We start from the raw sequence: 21,918 nt of genomic DNA, 5'->3' as shown, positions 1-21,918 counted from the left end.
ACTTAAGAACATTATTTTGAACTGAGGGATTTGGTAAAACACTAGGACAGATACAATATCTCTTTTGAGAAAAAGATGAAGACTAATAATACTTAATAATAACCACATTTATATGCTGCTTTAAGGTTTGCAGGTTACTCTTCAAATATTATGTCATTATGATCCTCAGGACAACCCTGGAAAGTAGTGCTAGCATTATTTCCATTTTACAGATGAAGAAACTGAGGCAGACAGTGACTTGTCTAGGATCACATACTTATTAATGTGTTTAATAAGGGATTTGAACACGTCTTCCAGATTCCAAATCAAGGACTTTATGCTCTGTACCATCTATCTGCCTAATATAGTAATGTGTCTCAAAGTAGGCAAAAGAGAGGCACATTTTGCTTTGCTAAATTCAATCTTATATTTTCAATTGGGACAATCAAATACTTGAAATCTATCACCTTAAAAGGATACAGGATTCCTGAAGACAGACATTATACTACATAAATTCTCTGTTTGTTACAATGGCAACTACAAATAGTATTATTTAGATACTGCATTCAACACAATATTTATTGAGGCACTTTGAAAGTCACTGTTAAGATTACAGAAGGTCCTTTGAAAAGACCCTATTAAGGTATGTATGAAAGGGATTGCTAGTATATTTTCCCCTTATTTTAAGAGTAAGACAAATTCAGGACTATATTACTGGGAAATCATTTAACAGAATCAGGCAAAGAGATGATTTTTGGAAGAGACCTCTGTGGTCAGTCTGCTTTGGTTCTTGATTAAGAATACCTTTCATATTCCTAAGTAATTTTGTGGTCTCTGTTTGATGACTGACAGCCCCGTGTGCCAGGTAGTCCACATTTGAACAGCTTGACTTGCTTTTATAAAGCAATTTCTTCTCTACTATTTTCATGCTTTAGACCCAAATCCAAACTTCTCTCTTCTATCCAAGAGCCCTCAAACACTTCAAGACTGCTGTCACATTCCTCTTCTTCTGTAGGTTTACAATCTCCTGTCCTTTCTAGAGAATGATGCCCAGGAAAAAAACCCAGTAATATTAATGTGTTCTGATCAGGCAGTGGGATGATCCTTTCCCTGATTCCAGACACAAGGTACTCTATCAATGCAGCCTAAGAGCATATTAATTTGTTTAGATGCCATGTCACTGGGTCCTAGTGAGCTTATAAGTGCATTAAAGATGCCAGATCTTTTCTATATGAATTCATCTGGTCAAAGACATATTATAAGTATGCTATTGATTTTTTTTAATCTAAGCATAAATCTGTTGAAGTGTTATGTTTATCTTTATTAATTTTAACATCATTAGATTTGGGCCACTATCTTGGCCTAGGGAGATCTTTTTGAATATTGTCATCCAAGAATAAATAATAGCAGTAACAGCATCTACCTAACAGTGTTTTGTTAGGATTAAAGATAACATATGTAAAGTGGTTCACTATATGTTAGCTCTTATTATTAGTATCCCAATCTATGAACCTTCCCCATCTAGCTTTATTTGATCTATAAATGTGTTAATTTTAGAAAGTAACTGGCAAAAATGTTGAACAAAACATATTTTATTTGCATCATGACAACATAGTAGACTTGATTGGGACCTGGGCAATCTATGTTTAAATCCCAAATGACACATGATTACGTCTATCATGATTGGGCAAGTCAATGATTTCACAGGGGGTTGGACTAAAAGTCCCTTCCAGCTTCAGCACTGTGACCCTAAAGTGCTCCAGATAATTAGTTCTTGAGGTACCATGCTTTTTAAACCTTTCTGCTAAAAACCCGAAGCCCAAGGAAAGGAACCACCATAATTTCTTCTAAGTTCTTTTTTAGCAGGTCCTATATAAATTCCTGTTGGCAGCTTTAGCAACAGCCTAGAAACAAACGGAGATGCCTTAGGTTTCCAAACACAATTCAAAGCAATTGTAAAACGAGGGGATTGGACCACATGGTCTCAGGTATAATTCTATCAAGGAAAATACATATTTATTTATAAAAATGTTTTTATTATTTATTGTCTCTGAATTGGTTTTGGCTAAGGATTTTGCTCAATAGATGAACTATAGTTGATTCCCAAACATGATTAAAAAAAAAAAGATAAAAACATGAAGGATGTGATATATACCATTTTTAAAAATGGCCAACATTACTTTCCCCAACTTCCCACATTTTAAAAATGAAACATTTTTAAAAATTTAAAAACAATTATGAACATTATATCTGGGACAAAGTAAAAGGCAATGAGGTAGTTAAATTGAGATAGAAATCAGGGAGAAGAGTAAGTACTGATTACCTGAAAATTAAAAAAAAAAAAGTTGTATAGTTAAGGCTAAAATTTATTTGGCAAGAGATTTTGAGAGACTATACTGAGAATGTTAAGAAAATTAGCAAAAAATATCTGTGGTCTGTAATATTTAGCTTCTGATGACCAGGTAAATTTCATAAAAGAATGATTAGATGAGGGATTCAGAGTGAAAACAGACAAAATCATTTGTTTACTCTTCCTTCACTAGGTCTTTTCTTTCTTTCCTCCTTTTTATTTATCAGCTGAAGGAACAGCTCTTGCAGAATGATTAGAATGTGCCAGATTTTTTTTTTTTTTGGGGGGGAGAGGTTTGAAATTAAGCAAGTGGGATCAATGCCCCAGAGTTGAGGTGTGGCTCTTTAGACAGATCATTATCCAAATATTTGAAGGAAGACTTTTCAAAGATGTAAATATCCCAGAAACATTTTAAAGATTAAGTGTGTCAAACTGACCCAAATCTTTCTCTCTGGAGCCTTCCAAATTCCAAACTTCCCTATTTTTGTTGAAAGTAATCAGTATCTTTCCAATGTTTCAGATTGTAATGTAGGCATTATTCTCAACCACTCATTCTCCCAAACCCCAGAAATCCAGTAAATTGTCCAATCTTGTCTATCTTCACAACTCTCTCCCAACACAACATAGGTCTCCACTCATGCATCCACTGACTTCAGGCCCTAATGACTTCCCATAACAGTTTCCAAACTCGTCTTCCTACCTCAAGTCTTTCATCACTCTATTCCATCCCACAGGTATGCTTCTTTGTTAAAGTAATTTTCCTTAAACACATAGCTGATCAGATGACTCCCTTATTTAATCAAGTCCAATGGCCTCTAGATAAAACAAAACAAATCAAAAACCTTTGTCTATTTGGCTTTGAAAGCATCATACAAGTTGGCCCCAAATTTTTGGATATTACTCTTTCTTCTGTACTCAGCAATCCCACCAAAGTAACTTTTTCACTTCCTCACAGTCATGCCATCTTCTGTTTTAAGGTCTTTGAATAGCCTTCATCTATAACTGGAATTCACTCCTTTTTCCTTGCCCCAGAGTTCATCAGCCACTTAACATTTATGAAGCATAGTTTGAGGGGACCACAATAAAAAACTATGTACAAATAAGTTATATACAGGATAAACTGATAATGATCAATAGAGAGAAGGCACTGAACTAGAAAAGATCAAAAAGGGTTTCTTGTAGAAGGTGGAATTTTTAGCTGGCAATTAAGAAACCCAGGAAGTACAGAAGAGACTTGCATGCATGGGGGACAACCCAGCATCAGATGAAATGTTCTGTTTTTAGAATGACAAAGGCCAATGTTTCTAGATTGAAGAGGATTTGTGAAAGGATTTGTGGTGGGAGTAGGATCAAGGTATTAGGTATAAGAAAAGTGGGAAGGTAGCAGGAAGGCAGAGGTCCAAATGCCAGAAGATTTGATATTTGATCCTGGAGATGAAAGGAAGGCATTAAGAGTTTACTGAATTATGTGTGTTTGTGTGTATGAGTGTATGTATATATATATATATATATATATATATATATATATATATATATATGGAATCTGTACTCTAGGAAGATGAATGGATGATGGCTTGTGGGGAAGAGACTTGTGGTAGATACAGGCTATTGCAATAGTTCAAGTGTTAGGTATCTGTACAAGGGTAAAGGTAGTATCAAAAAGGGATTAGGGATTGGGATTGGGAGTAGTTGAGAGATGTCATAAAGGTAAAATCAAATGTTTTTGGCAAACAGATTGGATATGTGGGGTAACATCTAGGTTTCAGGCTTTGGTGATAGGAAGGAAGGTGGTGCCCTGAGAATTGTAACAGGGAAGTCTAAAAGCGGGGAGGGGAGATGAATTCAATATTGGACATATTGAGCTTCAGATGTCTAAGGGTCAACCATTCTGAGATGTTCAATAAATAGTGGAGATGTGAAACCAAAGGTCAGCAGAGGGTGTGGGGCTGGAGAAGACTTCAGAATCATCCACAAAGACATATTACTGAATGAAAGGGAACTAAAAAGATCACAAGTCTAACAGACATTAGGAGAAAAGGGTCCAAGGCAGAACCCGGTGGCCCCCCCAAGTTTAGCAAGTGTGATCTGAGTGAAGAGCCAGCAAAGGACACTTGGAAAGGAAAGAGTCAGAGTGAAGGGAGAAAAATCAAGAGACTAGTGTCATGAAAACCTAGAGTAACATTAACAAGGTAAGCAAGTGTCAAAGGCTGCAGAGAGGTCATGAAAGATGAACATTAAGAAAAGGGCACTCAGAAACTGGAAACTGAGTAGATGCCCATCAATTGGAGAATGGCTGAATAAATTGTGGTATATGAATGTTACGGAATATTATTGTTCAGTAAGAAATGACCAATAGGACGATTTCAGAAAGGCCTGGAGAGACTTACACGAACTGATGCTGAGTGAAACCAGCAGAGCCAGGAGATCATTATATACTTCAACAATACTATATGATGATCAATTCTGATGGACCTAGCCATCTTCAGCAATGAGATGAACCAAATCAGTTCCAATGGAGCAGTAATGAACTGAACCAGCTATGTCCAGTGAAAAAACTCTGGAAGATGACTAAGCACCATTGCATTGAATTCCCAATCCCTGCATTTTGGATTTCCTTCACAGGCGAATTGTACAATATTTCAGAGTCCGATTCTTTTTATACAGCAAAATAACGGTTTGGTCATGTATACTTATTGTGTATCTAACTTATACTTTAATATATTTAACATATACTGGTCATCCTGCCATCTAGGAGAGGGGGTGGGAAGGAGGGGAAAAATTGGAACAAAAGGTTTGGCAATTGTCAATGCTGTAAAATTACCCATACATATAACTTATAAATAAAAAGCTATATTAAAAAAAAAGAAAGAAAAAAATAGAAAAGGGCACTACATAGGGCAATTCTAAGATCATTAGTAACTCTGGAGAAAACTTTTAGGTGAATGATAGGGTTTGAAGACAGATTTTATTTATTTAGTTTTAGAATTTTAATAGCTTTTTATTTTTCCAAATACATGTAAAGATAGTTCTCAACCTTAATTTTTTTTATTAAAGTTTTTTATTTTTCAAAACATATGCATGGACAATTCTTCAACATTAACCCTTGAAAAACCCTGTGTTCCACCCCCTTCCCTCACACCCTCCCCTAGATGGCAAGAAATCCAATATATTCAACCTTCCATTTTTGCAAAATTTTGTGTTCCCAGTTTTTCTCCCTCCCTCTCTCCTATTCTCTCCCATAAACAGCAAGCAATCTGATATACATTAAACTGAAGTCAGAAGTTAGATAGTGAATAAAAGATTGAAAGGAAAGTAGAGGTATCTCTTGTAGATGGCCTTCTCAAGGACTTTAGTTAGCCAGACAAGTCAGAGAAGATCTAGGATAACAGTCAAGGAGAGAGGGATGGATGATTATTTTTATTAAAGTAGATGCTTTTTATTAAGCACCTAGTGTGTGTGTGAGGTACCTGAAATACAAAAAAAAAAAAAAAAAAAAAAGGATTAGGAGGGGAACAGAGATTGAGGGATGTTGAGAGCTGCAATCTCTAAGCTGATTGGCAAAGCTCAGCACTGAGCTCAATCGGGTACAGCATTCATGCAGGAACAGCATTTCCCTCTATGATTCTCATTAGTGGACTACTATTTGGAGAAATCAGGATGGAATGGGTTTATTGTGTATATATTAAAGGGATTTTAGCCTTGGCAAGAAGAGCTCTTTCTTCTTTTTATTTTTTTTATTTTTATTTTTTTTAAATTTTAATATCTTTTTATTGATAGAAGGCATGCCAGGGTAATTTTTTACAGCATTATCCCTTGCACTCACTTCTGTTCTGATTTTTCCCCTCCCTCCCTCCACCCTCTCCCCCAGATGGCAAGCAGTCCTTTACATGTTGAATAGGTTACAGTATATCCTGGATACAATATACATGTGCAGAACCGAACAGTTTTCTTGTTGCACAGGGAGAATTGAATTCAGAAGGTATAAATAACCCGGGAAGAAAAACAAAAATGCAAGCAGTTTATATTCATTTCCCAGTGTTCTTTCTCTGGGTGTAGCTGCTTCTGTCCATCTTTGATCAATTAAGGCTCTCTTTATCGAAGAGATCCACTTCCATCAGAATACATCCTCAAACAGTATCGTTGTTGAGGTATATAATGATCTCCTGGTTCTGCTCATTTCACTCAGCATCAGTTCATGTAAGTCTCGCCAGTCCTCTCTGTATTCATCCTGCTGGTCATTCCTTACAGAACAATAATATTCCATAACATTCATATACCACAATTTACTCAACCATTCTCCAATTGATGGACATCCTTTCATTTTCCAGCTTCTAGCCACTATAAACAGGGCTGCCACAAACATTTTGGCACATACAGGTCCCTTTCCTTTCTTTAGTATCTCTTTGGGGTATAAGCCCAGTAGAAACACTGCTGGATCAAAGGGTATGCACAGTTTGATAAGTTTTTGAGCATAGTTCCAAATTAGAGCTCTTTCTTCTTGCGAGACAAAAATGAAGGAGGAAATAGTGACAGAAGGCATCAGGATAATAAGTATGACAGGAAAAGGATGAGTTCTTCATAAAACTGATCTCAATTTTTCCCCCTGTACAATATAAGGAAGGTTTTCAGTTGGGGGAGGGAATGGGGAAATGAAAAGATTTAGAAAAGACACTGTGGTGAGTGAGAGAATGAATTAGGAAAGCCAAGAAAACTTCCCTTGCAGCAGTGAAGGCTCTTCCTTCAAGAAGCAGTTTGTGAATATTTTCAACAGGAAGCTTTCCCTGATTCCTCCAACCAATAGTTTCTGCCCTCTCAAGCAATACTGTATCTAAACACTTAAAACACGTTATTCTTTGCACTAGATTACCTACGATAAAGTTCCATTCAGCTCCAAATGTAAGTTCTATGTTTATGCCCAGCCATGTGCAACAAGAACAGAAAGTACTAGTTTATTTGGAGAATAAGAAGTCAACAGTACTCTATTCTTGGCCAGTACTGATTAGTGTGTTGTGGTCCACAAGGTCACAGTCAGACAAGAGTGAACAATAGAGTAAGGGATGAGCATTATAGGTTGGCTGGCATGCAGATCATATGGAAAAGACTAGTTCGAAAAAGGAAGGCAGCACAAGATTTGGGGGGCTTTGAATGGCAAAAGAATCTGAATTTTATTCCATAGCCAAGAGAGAGTTATGGAAGGACTTTGAACAAAGGAGTAATGTGACTAGATTTCTGTTTTAGGAAGACAAGTTGCTATGAAGAATGGTTTGAGGAGAGGTAGAGTATAGAAATGAGAAGACATTAGAATCACAATAGCATAATGGAAAGGGAGGAAAGGAAGGAGATATAAATACAGCAAAAATTAAACTTGATACTGAATATTAAAAGAGAGGGAGGAAATAATGAAATACAGCATCCAAGTTTGGAACTTATAGGAATTTGGATGGATTGAAGTGTTGTTGATATATAATGAAGTCAGAAGAGGAACAGACTTAAGAGAAAACATAATTATCTCAGTCTACAAGTTCAATTTTCAATCCTCATAAGACATAGAGCTAGAGGTGTCTTACAGGCAGCTGGAGATGTCCAACTACAGACCAGGAGAGAAATGAGTACTTTCAACTTTTTAACCTAGTGCCAGGTATTACCAGGACTGAGGTGAAGATAAGCAAATTGAATTTGTTGCATAGGGTAAATGGAGTAAAACCTATCAATGGGCATTTTTTAAAGTGCATTCGAAGGGGGCCACCCACCCCATACTTTGCTGCTTTTACTTTCATTGTTCCCCAGACTAGAAAGTCTTTTCCTACCTTTACTTGCTGTACTCCCACTACCTATTCTTAAAGGCCAATTAAAGTGCATCATCTCCAGAAAAAAACAAAACAAAACATTTTTGTTTTTTAAAACCTTAGCTGACTTTCCCCCACGGAATTCTCCACCTTGAACTTCATAAAATATTTTGTAACTTTTAGATCCTTATCAAAAATACATTTTGTACAGCAGCTATCTGGGTTTGATTCACACATCCTTAAGTAGACTTAGCTCTAAGAGGGAACCAGAATGCGTTCTTCAAATTTTCCAATTCTCCCAGCACAGGGATTTGCACCAGGTGCAGATACGATAAATACTTAAAACAAAACAAAACTGAATAAATAGTTCATAGCCCTCTCTCTCCTCCCCATCCCCACTAGGTGAATAAAAGTCTTGTAAAGTAGGAGCAGTTAGAACTTGGTCATCTCATGTCACAGAGATGAATGGACATGCTTGCCAAAACGTTAGTCCGCAAGCTTTTATTAAGCACCTACTGTGTGTGTGAGGTACTTGAAATTAAAAAAAAAAAAAAAAAAAAAAGAAGTGGGAAGGGAATAGTGCCTGCTCTTCATCCCGGGTAAACAACCAAGAAGCAACCAGACTGAGACAGGTCGCGCTGCGGAGGGGGCGAGAAGCTTAAGGCGTGAGGAGGGGGTATGAGCTCCACATGTGCCCCAGGAGACCGGCTGTCACTCCCCAAAGGGCGGAAGCCCGGATTAATCACCCGCCAAAAAAGGGCCGCACCCCCACCCAATCCAGGGCTCTTCCCATCCCTCTATTCTCAGTCCCGGGTTTGGAGACTGCTTTTCCTCCCCTCCCAGTGCTTTCTTCATCCCGGTGTCTGGGGTCTGCTCCCCACCTCCTCCCAGGGAGCTTCTTCCCCGCATTTCCCATCCGGGATCTACTCTCTCCCAGCCCAAAGTCCGCTCTTCCTCCCCTCTCAATCCTCTCTCGACTCCCCAGTCCCGGGTTTGCTCCTCATTCCTTTCCCCACCCCGAAATCTGGAGTCTGGGTGTGCTCCCCCATCCCAGGATGTGCTCCCCCTCCCGGCCCCCGGTCCAGGCCCGGCCCCCGGGGGAGGAGCGCAGGCCGCGCGCGATTCTTACCCGAGCCGCGCGGGCAGGGCCGAGCCGATCGGGGAGGGAAGACGGCAGTCGCCGCCTCCGCATCCCCGCCCTCGCCTACGACGATCACAACGGCGCAGCCCGACTTCCGGGGCCAGGCCGACCTATAGCCACCGCAGCCCCGGCCCCTCTTAACCCAGCGCCGCGTCTTCCTCCGGTGCCTCGGGCTGCGGGCTGGAACCGCCTACCCCGGGTCACCGCCCCGTCCCGCCCCGCCCCGCCTCGCCTCGCCCCGCCTCCTGGGAAATCCGAGGAAACCACTTCCGGGGTCGCGTCCCCTACACTCCCGGCACGGTCGGCGGTCGAGATTCAGTTTCCGGGTTGCCGGTCTGAGGCACTGCTCCCGCCGCCGCCACCGCCGCCGCCGCCGCCGCCGGGGCTGCCAAGGTTTGCCATCGCCAGCCTCGCCGCTCCTCTTGCCCGAGCCTGCTGTAGAGCGCGGCTCGTCAAAGTGGTCGGCCTTGGCGGGAGCGGAACGTGAAGGCCGGGCGGGCTGGCGGGCGGCGGCTTGAGGATGAGGCGGACTTGAGCGTGAGGCGGCGGCAGGAGCCCCCTCCCCCAGCCCCCCGAGAGGCGCAGCGGCGGCCCGGAGACATGGGGGGCGCCCGCCCTGCCTAAGGCCCCGAGCTGCGCCCCGGGCCCCCTCCTCACCCCGTGACCCAGTCCGGGACGAGGAGCGGGGGAGGGGAGGGAGGTCTGGCCCCGGAGCCCCTGCCTCCAAAGAGACAGGACAAATCCCCGGTGCGGAGCCCACCGAGACCCCCGGGTCCTGCCCAGCCAGCCTCGGTGAGTTTCGTCCTATCGTCGCCGCACCGCTCGGGAGGGATCCCAATCTCCGAGACCCTTCTCCCTAAAAAGAGATCTGGGCGCTTTCTTGGGGTGCTGACCCCTAACTAAAGGTCGGGGGCACTCCGGAGGAGGCGCCGGTGGTGTTTGCATCACCCGGCTGGGACGGTGGGCTCCTTCTGCTCAGTTGGAAGAGGTGATAGACTGAGAGGCCCTGCCGCCACATTTCTCTACAAAAGCCGAGTTGGGGCCGGGTATACGGTGAGCCTGTGAGATGTTTTCCCCTAGCTTCCCGGGGTGGGATGGGTCGGGCGGCCCCCGGGGCGAGGCCCAGGATGTAGCTGCTCCATGGCCTTGGTGGAGGCGCCTACCTCGAACTGTGGCCGAAACGGACGTCTCGGCTCGGTAGCTTTGGGAGCGTCTCGGCTATAGCTGCTTCTTGGGGGTTGTCCGAAACGCGCAGGTGATTTGGGAGGGCTTGCAGAGGTCGCCAAAGGGACTTTCTGCGAATCCGTTCGCATTTCGTTATTTTAAATTGTCAACTACAGAACGGGACAGTCTTGAATATGAAAGATTTTCTTGGGCAAATTGTTTTGTAGACTTACAAATATCTTGTCGGATTTAATACACTCAGAGTAATAATTTATAATTTTCCAAGCCAGGAAACTCAGCTCTTTTTTTTCCTCCCTAATAAACTTAAGTCAACCGTCTCCTTCTTCCCAGCAGATGACACATCTTGTCTTTATGCCTGTGATTTTCCTGCTCTTGTTAGGAAATTTATCTAGGAATTGTAGACATCTTTAATATACAGTTGATTTGGATTCAAATTTTTCATTCGTGTTTATAGGATTAGCTTTTTTAAATGAGCTAATGTGTGGAAAATGCGTAGGAAACTTTAAAACACTATAGCTTTACAAATGTCAGCGATTATTTTTAAATTGCAGAAAGTTGTCGAAATTAGGCGATTTTAGAATAAAATGTTGATGAATTCAGTTATGAAATGATCTTGAGACTTCATCACTGTGGTATTCCACCAGATACTATAGGAAGCAAATTAAATTTTTATTAAGAGATGATTTGGTTAAGTTAAAGACTAAGTTTTTATTCTGTTATGTAGATTACTAGTATAACATCCCCCCATGTGTAGTCATTTGAAAATATCTGTTTTAAAGATTAAAATATATGGATTTCTCTTAAGCAAGCTTTCTTGGAACTTGTAATTTCTGAATTTCTTTTACTTGGGTTTTTAAGTGCTCGTGATCCATATAATTCAGTTTGAAATTGACCTAGAAGAATTATGTTCAGGAACTTAATCTTAACTATATCAGGAAGTGTATTTTACTGGTTTGTTTCAGGAACAGAGAGCACTGTTGTGGGTTCAAGCCGCAAGTTTGTTTTGGTTTTGAATGGTGAAAATGTCCAGAATCTTCAGGGGAAAGAGGAGTAGAGTATTGTAAAGAACTTGTAGGGAGATAAGCAATCATATGTGGGGGAAACTTTGATCAAGAAACTTAGTTTCTACCTTCTCCTGGATATCTTCTCACTTTTCTTTTCTCTTTTTTGCTAGGAGTCTTACATGTTCACTGGATGAAAACATTTGAATTTCAGATTTCTAATTATTTTTTGAACTGAGTTTCTGCTCCGCATTGTGGGGGATCTGACTGATTTGTGTGTGTGTGTGTGTGTGTGTGGCAGGTTATATGCTTGTTGATAACATTGCTCCCACTTTTGTGGTATCCTTACTTCAGAAAGAGCTAGTTTCCTTTTGTTCCTGATTTCTTCTGTTGTGTAGTGGCAAGGACTTGTGTAAATGAACTACAAGGTAATTTTGAGTTAAATGATTCAATAAATGAGTGGTCACTAATTTCCAATTTAGATTGATTTAGATTTAGATAAGCTATGTCTAGAAGGAAGCTGATAAATCATTTCATCTAGCTTTATGACATAGGGAAAGAATGTCAGACTTCAATTCAAATTCTGGTCCTCGCTTGTAGTTGTTGGATCAATAAATCAGAAAGCCTTTAATGAAAGCTTCCTATAAGTTAGGTTCTGGCTATATAAAGATAAATGGAGCAACTCAGCTTCCAAAAAGCTGAAATTCTGTTTTGGTATACTGCATGTTCACAGATAAATAAATACTAGATATATTAAAAAAGTAAATGCAGTGAAGGAGGGAAGAGTTTGAACAACTATTGGAAAAGGGAAAAGCCTTAACAGGCCAGCAATCTTAATAAGGTCATGAATTCAGTGAATCTGTAAGGTTGTTTTTAATTCGGAACCCAAGAGTACGGAAATGCTTATTTTATAGCTAAAGAAACCTGCTTGGGAAAAGTCAATTCATTTCCCCTAGGTGTCAGAGCCGGCCCTTATTTCTCCCTTTTAGTCTAATATTCTTTTCATTCTATCCCTACTGATGTCAGTACTTACACTGTCTGATTTCACTGGAGTGGATATTCTGGTGCTTATCTGTTTTTTCTTAAAAAAAATTTTTTGTATGTACAATGTTTTTAGAACATAATAAGCATATAATGAATAATTATAAAATGAATCAATTCTTGAAACTTAAGCAATCAACAAAGTAGCTTGGTTGGACGTGATGGGTTTCTCGATGTTTTAGTGAAGCCCTGCTATCAGAAGATATCAGAGGAAGACTTTAGTGTAGGCCTATGTTCACAATGAGTAAATTTTGCTCTCATTCTCAAATATGAATCAAAACGAACCTAATAGGTAAGCCCTAATAGCTCAATTTTGTCTACTAGGATTATTAAAACTTCTTAAGTACTTTTAAAAAGGCATTTTCTCTTTAAAGTTCATTTATATGAAATTTGCAAAAACTAATTAAAATGCTAGCTTTGCCTTTTTTAAAAAATATATTTTTAATTTTTTTTTTTTTTTAGTAGAATTAACCCAAGGAAAATTTCTCTGTTTATGTTGAAAGTTTTGAGTTTTTTTTTTCTTATGAGACATTTTCTCTTTAAAGTTCATTTACATGAAATTTGCAAAAATAATCTCAAATGCTAGCTTTGCTTTTTTTTTTTTTTTTTTTTTTTAGTAATTTATTAAGATAACCTGAGGAAAGTTTCTCTGTTTAGTGTTGAAAGTCCTAATATTTTATTATTTTATTGTTTTCTTATAACTATTTTAAGCAAATCAGTATACAATTATTAAGCATGTACTGTATGCTAGGTGCTTGCTAAATGTTTCTGAGAAATACAAAAAGAAGCTAATCACTGCTCTCCAGAAGTTTGTTAGCAGATCACAGATTTAGAGCTGATGTATAGGTTTTTGTGTCCATGCCTCTTATTTAACAGAAAAGAAGAGTCTAAGAGAAGGGATGAAATTTGCCTAATATCACACAGATGATAAATAGCAGTACCTGGACTTTTAAATCCAAGTTCTATGATTCCAGATCTACTATAGGAAATATCCACTTCGCCAAGTTGTATTTGGGTCATTTTGTTTGTTTCCAATTTTTAAAATTTAATCTTCACATCTAATAACTTATTTTCTTGTTCATGTTACTCACAACCTCTGCTTTGAAACTTATTTGATCATCTCTCTCATCTTTGAAGTAGCCAAGCTACTTCAGAGGTTCTATTCTGATGAAGCAAAAGATTAACACCAGATGCCTCTAGGCTTAACATTTTTTTTTATCTTTTGAGATTCTGATTTATGTTTTTTAAGAAGATAATGTAGGAAGAAAGGAAGAAATTCTTAAGCATCTATTATGTATCGGGAGCTGTACAATTATTATTTTGTTTGAACCTCCAATAAACTCTGAGGTAAGTGCTAGTATTATTCCCATTTTACATTTGAGGAAATCAAGACAAATAAGTGAAGTGACTCATCCAGCTAGCAAGTATCTGAAACTGGACTTAAACTCAGATCTTCCTGACTCTAGACCCAGTGCCTTTTCACATGAAATGAAAAACTTGTAGAACGGCTGCTGTAGTCCGCTTGTGAAAATTTCATTTGTAGTTTTCTTAAAACAGTTTCAAGTTTTCCTAAAACACAGAATTGATAATAACTATTAGGGCCCTTTTCAGTCAATTTCTAATAGAAATACTCCTATTTCTAATAAAACAAAGAGGTTAATTATCCTTTACCCATTCAGTTTCAGTGAACATTTCACTTTTAACATATGTCAAACGCTAAAAATTCTCCTCAATGTAAATGTTTATTAGCCTTTGTTCTTTTTTTGTGAATTTTTATTTCTTTGAATATTTTCCTCTATTATGTATATTGGTATTCTTTTACGTTTTTGTTGGTTTCATTTTGCTCAGTGTTCAATAAAGAGCCATTAAGAAGTAATTGATGAATTCATTATCAATTATTGTTTGAGAGTTATCTGAGTATTCATGATTTTCCCATAATAACTTCTTCTAGATCTAGAGACTTAGCTAATTTGGGTTTTTCAAAAGTCTTTTTGAGCTTATTTTTATTTTTACCCTGCTCACATTCCTGTAGTTAACTAGCATTTATTAAGCCTGGTGCCTACCATGCTAGGGCAGTGATGATACAAAGAAAGGCAAAAACAACAACAAAAAAAAATCTAGCCTCTGTTTTCAGGGGGCTCATGATCTACGGAGGAAGCTAACATGCAAACAAAGATATAAAAACGAGAGAAATACAGGATAGTTTTGAAAGTAATCCCAGAGAGGAGGCTTCTTGGCAGAAGGTGGGCCTTTAGTTGAGACTTGAAGGAAACCAGGAAGCAGTGATGCAGAGGGAGAGATATTCAATTATGGAGGACTGCCAATGAAAATTCAAGGAGTTATGAGGAAAATGTCCTTCCTGCTCAAGAACAGCTAGAACATTAGTATCAATGAATCACAGAATATAGAGAAGTGAAGTAAATTAGAAAATATTAGAAAGGTAGTGAGGGAGGCAGGTTATGAAGGACTTTAAAAGATGATAAACAGTGAATTTTTACATTTGATTCTAGACCCTGTAGGGAGAAATAAATTTATTTAATTGGGGAGGAGGTGATGTTATCAGAACTTCAGTTTAGGAAGATCAATTTGATTGCTGAATGGAGGGTGCTCAGGAGTGTGAAGAATCTTGTAGTATATAGGCAAACCAAAAAGCAGGTTAGGGCTAGAAAAATAGATAAGAATAATCTACGTAGAGATGAAAATTGAATCCATGGGAGCTGATAATCGAATGAAATAGTATAGAGGGAGAAGAGAACAGGGCTTGGGACATAACCTTAGAAGGATTCCTACAATTAGCAAGCAAGATCTGGATGAAAGGCCAGCAAAGAAGGGAAAGAGGGAACAGTTATACGGGAGAAACCAGAGAGGCCAGTGATCAGAATCCTAGAGAAAAGAGTATCAAGAAGAGACTTGAGTGACAGTGTCAGGGGTTGCACAGAAGACAAGGAAGATGAACATTAATTAATGGCCAATACATTGGGCAATTAATAAAACACTGGTAATTTGGAAAAGTGCCATTTGAAGGATGAGATCAGAAAACAGTCTGCAAAGAGGTAAGAAAAAAGTTGAGTGAAAAAGATGTGAAAACAGCCATTGTGGATGACATTCTCAAGATATTTAGTTGCTTCAAAAGGGAGGCAGGATAAGAGAGATAGCTAATGGGGATTAATGGATCTAGTAAGAGGTTTTTAAGATGAAGGAGAGATGGGCATGTTTGTACTGATCAGGGAATCAGCTGGGGGAAAGGAAGAGACGGAAGATTAATGAGAATAGGGATGACAGAAAGAGCAATCTCCTATACAAGATGAGATGAAATGGGGATCATTTATGCATGTAGAAAGCTTATTCTTGCCAAGAATGTCTACCTCTTTATGTGAGATAGGGATGAAAGAGGAAATAGTAAGGAAAGGCAACTGAGTGATGTGAGATGAGGAGAGAAAAAAAAAGGGACTAATTCCTTTTGTTGTAGTTTTGCTTGCTTTTCATTCTATATAGATTTCCCACCCATATTCAGTAGTTATCTCTTACAGAAAATGGCAGTCCATTATATTTATTTACCACAATTGGTTTATCTGTTTCTCAATTGAGTGATACAGTGGAAAGAGCATTGTAGTCATAGGATCTGATTTCAAAACCAAACACTGACATTACCTATGCAATTCAATCTTGGGAAAATTGTTTAATCTCCCTAGACCTCAGTTTCTTCATTTGTAGGGAGAGGGAGGTTTGGCCTTGCAGGTACTTTCTAGTTCAGTTATCTATGATCCTGTTAGATACAGTTCAGGAATCTACTTTGTTTTACAGTTCTTTGTTCTTAGAAAAAGTGCTGCTATAAATATTTTGATGAATGTGACATCTTTCTTTTAGTCATTAATCTCCTAGGGATATATGGGAAGATAGATTATGAGAATTGCTGTGGTCAAAAACTAGTTCACTCTGTGGTCAACCTGGTAGTGAACCTCTCCAAATAGATAGGGTATATAGTCTCTCCTTGCTTGCACCCTTCTGAATCGCCTTTGAATCCAAGGTGTTGTGTTGTGTTTTGTTTTTTTAAACGGAATTGACCTTTACCAAATAAGGTTCACTAGTTTCAGAGTTTGGGTTTCTTTGAATCTTTACAACTGTTCTTACATCCTGGGAAAAAAAGGTCTTTGGCTATATCAGTAATACAAACCCAATTCAACAATTGTTTGTTTTTCCAAATTCAATCAAACCTTATTTTTGATGTCTGTATGATGTCAAACAACCAAGTTAATTAATTTTTCAAGTGCTGCTTTTTAATATCTCAAAGACACAGCTTTATTCTGACTGTAAAATGAATAGTCATGGGACATACTATTTTTTTCCACAGAACCTCAATAAGGGATATCGCGACTATCTAGACTAATCCAAATCTTAACAAGAATCCATTCTACATACTTACTGTGTCAAAAACTAGCATAGCATTGAAGAGTCCTTTGATATGATCAAAGCATATATTTAACACCAAGAACTAGCATTGTTTGAAACTTTCCCAGTACAGGCAAAGGAAGGCAAGGATGCCCACTATTTCCACTCTTAATTGATATGGTTCTAGAAACACTAAATATAGAAAAAAGAGAACAAAATTTTCCTTGCTTGTAGATGGTGTGATGGTTTATTTAGTAACCCAACAACAAAACCTAATTTATTCAATTAATAATTTCAGCAAGTATCTCTTTATGTTAAAAAAATGGAAATAGAAATTTTCTATAATTTATAAATCAGAATCTATATAAATCTATGCAAATTTATATAAATCAGAAATAATAGAAATTATTAAGAGTAATTACAAAATGTATAAAATATCTGGGAATTAATATATAAAGATGTTTAAAAGATCTATATAAATACCACAACTATATAACTGTTTACAAAAATGAAGAGATACTTAAATAATTGGAGACAAACATTATCATGATTGCCAATATAATAAAAAATGATGACACTACCAAATTAACTTATGTATTTAATACAGTACCTCAAATTACCTAGGGCAATGGTGTCGAGCTCAAATAGAAACAGACCACTAAACTGTACATAAGCATCCCCACAGGCCTCATATTGATTTCATTTTAAAATGTAATATTATCTCTTTTATTTTTATTTAAGTATTTCTCATTTTTTAAATTTTATTAAAGCTTTTCATTTTCTTTTTTTTTAATTAAAGCTTTTTATTTTCAAAACACATGCATGGATAATTTTTCAACATCGACTCTTGCAAAACCTTTTGTTTCAAATTTTCCCCTCCTTTCTCCCCACCCTTTTCCCCAATTGCAATTCTTTTATATATATTTCTACAATTATTGTGCTGCACAAGAAAAATCAGATGAAAAAGGAAGGGGAAATCTCATTTATATTTTAATGTTATATGACACTTGGGGATGATATGGGCCATTTGTGGAACTTGTGTTTGACATCCTTGACCTCTAGTATATTCTGGAAATGGGCAAAACAGTTGCAATTCATTTAGAATGACAAAAATCTTTTAATTCCAAGTGAAATTAAAAATAAAGTATAAATAGCATTCTAGACTTTAGATGATAGTAAGAAAGTAGTCTTTAAAACTACTAGTGAAGTGGAGCAGACTGAAAAATGAAAATGGAAACAATCATAAATACATGTTTGATAAATCCAAGGATATAAATTATTAGAACAACTCCCTTAGATATCATTTGGGATTTTGTACATTTTATCACTTTGGAGGTTATTTTTAAAACGATTTTTGTATGTATATAATCAGTGATGAAGATTGTATAAGAAGTGGGAACAGCCATTTGAATCAATTATCAGTGATGAGTATTTAAAATAAAAAACCGTTGAAAAACTGATCTTGGAAAATTTGTTTGACTGGGAAGATGTCATCACAAAATATCATTTGTGAAAGCTTGCCTATGCCTTCCTTCTCACCTTCCTCAGTGAAATCCTTGATGTGTGTGAAAATTATTCTGAAGATTTTGCAAAGATAAGCAAATGGGCATGTGTGTTGATAGTTGTTAATATTTTCTTAAATGCCTTTTTTCATAATAATAAAGTCAGTATTTTTTCTAAATGTTTCTGATCTCTCTTCAAATAGGTGATGTGAGATTGATTGTTTTTTTCTTACTACTAAGGTGATGATTCTTGATTATTATAATTTGTATGACTTTTGTTTGTTACATTGTAACTTTTACATAGCCTATCTATCTTGGCACCATATTGTTTGCACTGCAGCTGTTATTCTTATCTCCACCATAAAGTTTGAATTCCAGACATCAAGTTCTTAAATAAGTGAGGTAGTATGTTTTGTTTTGTTTTGGGGTTTTCTGCCCCCTTTTCATGTATTGTCTTCTCCATTTAAACTGTAACTTTATTGAGGAAGGGAATGTATCCACCACACAATATCTAGTATAACAGCTTACATTTTCTATCCATCCATATAGTTGTATAGTTATCTCTTTCTCCTTCACTAGTGAGATCAAAGTTTGATTTTAATTTGAAGCCAGTAAACTTTTTGACTTATTATCACAGAATACTTTAATAAAATATATTTTTTTTCATTTTTAAAACATCAATACTTTTGTTTTAACATGAGAGCTTCCTACCTAAATATTCTGCACATTCCTTTGAAAACCATTAGCATAAAATGTAAATATTGATTTTATCTTTTAGTAAGTTGATTGAATATCAGTGTTATTTCTGGTTACACAGATTACATTTTGAGGTTTGTCATTGTAATATTTTTAAGTGAGATTATTAGATCCTCAGAATTTATTTTTCAGTGCCTTTGTAATAATACTTGTATTTAGTAATCATTATAATAATATAAATGGGAAAACCAGAATCTATTTATATGCAGTACTGTGATGACCTTGTTTAGCACCCTGAATACATTAGAATCAGCCGCAGGATAAGCAAAAGTCCTTGATCTTTATTCTTTGTTGAAGGGAGAGAAGAGGAATGGACACAGGAATCATACTCCCTTGTCCTACTCCACCCTCTAATCCCTCCTCCAAAAATCTCTCTTTAGGCTAACAGATCAAGCCAGCACAGAGTAGTGGGCAGGGCCATTCTTTATCTAAGTTTATGCTAATAGCGTATTGTCCAATTGGTAATTAGCCTTAAGTGCTCCAGTGCGTCAACTCAATTTCAGCCCATTACACAGTACCTTGTGGAAATTTACTTTTAAATTTTATTGATACTTCTTTTGTTTTTACATAACTCATATGTAGCAATATATTCTATATCTTTCCTATTCCTTTAAACAAAGAGACTATTTTCCAAAACTAAGTATCAAGTCAAATCTCTTAGAGGCTAAAACTTGGTCATATCATTTTACCACACTGAATTGATTTGATTGCCTATTGTTTTGTAACACTTGACTTAAGGCTTTCCAAGTAAGGAATTTAAATGCCTAGCTGATGTTACTCAGTAGCTATCTACCAACATGATTTAATTTATAAAAGAGCCCTGGAGTTGAAATCAAAAGACTTAGGGTTGAATATACTTAATGTATTTTTAGACAAATTCCTTAAACTGTCTGCAAAGGGGAAATACACTGCTTATTTTCATATTGGAAAGTGATAAAGATTAGGATGATGAAAAAACTAGAAGGAATGCAATATGAGGACTGATTAAAGGAAAAAACTTCCAAAGAGAGATTTCCAAAAGTAGAATGGATGTCTCAAAAAACTGAGTGCCCCATTAATGGAAGTCTTGCTATAGGCTGAATGACCACTTGTTATCATATGGTAATGGGGATTACTATTTAGGAATGACTTATTTGAAGTGTGAGGTTCTTCTAACTTTTAAGTTTCTGTATTTCTAAACAGGATTGTTGTAAAGAAAAGTACTATATAAATGAATCATTATAAGGGAAAACAAACAAAAGATCCAGTTTCCCCTGAAATAACAGATTCATGCCTGTCACTCCTGGATCATTTTATCTTTAGTATTTAGATTTCTTTTTTGAAGGATAGATCTTTTGAGTAGATTAAGTATATGTTAAACATTTTTTAAAAATTCATTACATTTAATATTGAACACCAACTCAACCAGCCAAGTGTGTTTAGTTAATTTTTATTTGAATTACTTTCAGTAAATAAGTTAGAATAATTTATAATCATTCTTAAGACATTAATAGGATCTTTATTTGTAGATATTTATTCTGTTTTTCCCCTCTGATATGATCTTAGTGTGCATTTCATTTGAGTTCTGCTTTATTTTTTTTTTAACATTATTTCAAAAAGATCTAAATCTTGGAGTAGTATTATTTTTAAGTGATTCAGGCTACAGATACAGTAATGGAAGTAATGGGGCAGACATTGTGACTATTTTTGTAATTTTTACTGCATTTTTATCTAATGACTTGACAAAAAAAGATTTTTTAAGTTTGTAGGCTCATAAGCAATGATAGAGTATACCTATTTTTCCCTACTTACCTCTAACATTGAATTTCATTGCTCTTAATTATTTTTATCAGTTTGCCTGGCATGTTAGTGTCTGATAGCCTTAATACTTGTCTATTTGATTATTAACATTTTTTCAAGTGATTAACTTGAAAAGTTTTTTTTAAAGTAATCTCCTTTGACCATTTATGTATTGTTTATTAAGAATGAACACTGACTTCAGCAGTTCTTTTATTTTTAAACATCAAAACATTTGATTTAGCCATATACATAATTAACTATAAAGTTATGGGTTCAAGTCCTTTTCTGAATAGATTATCAACAAATACTTTAGGTTACATTTATTAATTATTGAATATTTTTTCAATTTTTATTTTTAGAGGTTTATTAAATTGTGGTCTTTTTGCACATATGTAGTTGGATGTCTGCATTTATTCTGCTCCATTAATTTATTTCTTTTTTTCCTTGCACCTAGATTGTTTTGATTATAATCATTTTTGCCTTCAGTTTTTATTTTCATTCTTGTCCCCCTTTTCTTCCCCACTTAAATTTCATTGTAGTTTAGTCTTTTGTAAAGAAATTTCTGAGAATTTAAATAGGTATTTTTATCATAATATCAATAACAAAAATAAACAATGGAACTTAATAGCACAGTGTTTGATAAACTGGAAACTATTTTTTCCTTAGGAAAAAACTGATAAAAATTTCTGGGAAAATGGAAAAGCAGTCTGGTAGAAATTAGGCTTAGAGCCACATCTGATAGCATATTTTACAGAATATTTTAAATGAATGTCAATTCGGTATTAAATAGTACACTTAAGAAAAATAGAAGAGAAACAAAGACTTTTCACATGTATGCCTAGAAAGTTGTTCTTTTTTAAAAAATTGTATTTATTCTGAATTTAAGAAATTAAACATGAAGCTGAATTTAAGAAAGAAAACAAGCATTTCTATAACAGTTGAATAGAAAAAAAGTTGAAACTGGAAATTAATTTACAACTTGCTTGCTTTTAATAGTTATGTAATTTTT

The 21,918-nt window shown here is 36.6% G+C and overlaps 2 protein-coding genes across 11 annotated transcripts in view; one reads left to right on the top strand and one right to left on the bottom strand.

Moving 5' to 3' along the window:
- KRIT1 (KRIT1 ankyrin repeat containing) overlaps positions 1-9,473 on the bottom strand; it is a 55,536-nt gene extending 46,063 nt beyond the window's left edge. For 5 of the 6 annotated variants that reach the window (XR_007954289.1, XR_007954292.1, XR_007954293.1 and 2 more), the window contains exon 1: positions 9,245-9,473. The gene's annotated coding sequence lies outside the window, so the exon portion shown is untranslated. Of the gene's footprint in view, positions 1-3,029; positions 3,145-9,244 lie in introns of all 6 variants that reach the window. The other variant, XR_007954291.1, reaches the window with a different exon arrangement.
- A 96-nt stretch (positions 9,474-9,569) lies between these two features.
- Positions 9,570-21,918, top strand: part of ANKIB1 (ankyrin repeat and IBR domain containing 1) — a 154,259-nt gene continuing 141,910 nt past the window's right edge. For 4 of the 5 annotated variants that reach the window (XM_052001111.1, XM_052001114.1, XM_052001110.1 and 1 more), the window contains exon 1: positions 9,570-10,048. The gene's annotated coding sequence lies outside the window, so the exon portion shown is untranslated. Of the gene's footprint in view, positions 10,049-10,205; positions 10,310-21,918 lie in introns of those variants that run through there. The other variant, XM_052001113.1, reaches the window with a different exon arrangement.

Source organism: Antechinus flavipes, chromosome 5 (assembly GCF_016432865.1).
Source record: "Antechinus flavipes isolate AdamAnt ecotype Samford, QLD, Australia chromosome 5, AdamAnt_v2, whole genome shotgun sequence".
NCBI classification, from domain to species: domain Eukaryota; kingdom Metazoa; phylum Chordata; class Mammalia; order Dasyuromorphia; family Dasyuridae; genus Antechinus; species Antechinus flavipes.
The sequence above is the reverse complement of the archived record's forward strand: the minus strand, read 5'-3'. Positions and strand labels throughout refer to the sequence as shown.